The sequence below is a fragment of the Sinocyclocheilus grahami genome, unplaced genomic scaffold (assembly GCF_001515645.1).
Source record: "Sinocyclocheilus grahami isolate Dianchi unplaced genomic scaffold, SAMN03320097.WGS_v1.1 scaffold1540.1, whole genome shotgun sequence".
Classification (NCBI taxonomy): domain Eukaryota; kingdom Metazoa; phylum Chordata; class Actinopteri; order Cypriniformes; family Cyprinidae; genus Sinocyclocheilus; species Sinocyclocheilus grahami.
In genome coordinates this window covers 117,232-118,027 of record NW_015506719.1, presented here as the reverse complement: position 1 = coordinate 118,027, position 796 = coordinate 117,232, and positions in this window count along the sequence as shown.

The window sequence follows — 796 nt, the reverse complement described above, 5'->3', positions numbered from 1 at the left end:
TCAAGATCCAAAAGGCACCAAAAAATAAATAAATGGTCCAAATGAGAACATACACGAACAGCATGTAGTGGGTGAGTAAATATTACCTAACCCTTTTAAGCATGTAGTGAAAATCTCATGCTCCGCTTTGCAGTAGCGCTACAGCAAAATAAATCACATTTACTTGTGTTATGAAAGTGAGTTCACGGTCTGTGTTTAATGTGATGAAATAAAAACAGCACCTGATGTCAAGAAACGTCTTTCTGTTGAGTTGCCCTCGCATACTGGGCACCAAAACAACATACTATGCAACCAGCATAATTCAATTCACGAACAAATGACTCTTATGAGCCAATTCACATAGTGATTCAAAAACATACAAATCAATTACTCTTATGAGCAGGTACCAATGAACACTGGCTCAAGTTAAAGGGAAAGTTCATCCAAAAATCAAAATTACCCCATGAGTTAACCTCAAGCCAGTATGACTTTCTTCTTTCAGACGAATGCAATCGGAGTTTGCACAAATGTCCTGGCTCTTCCAAGCTTTTTTTCAATAGTCCAATATAATTCCAATAAACTGCACCCATCCATCATAAAAAAGTGCTCTATATGGTTCCGGGGGGTGAATAAAGGCCTCCTGAAGCTAATCAATGCATTTTTGTAAGAACAATATCCATATTTAAAACTTTATAAACCGTAAGCTTTCGCTAACTGTCGTTCGTGCAATCACTAGAGAGTGGTTTTCCAGCGGATGACATAGGACGTAGGCGTAGCTTAATGTCCGGTGAGAATATACCAGTCTCGAGAGAGAGAG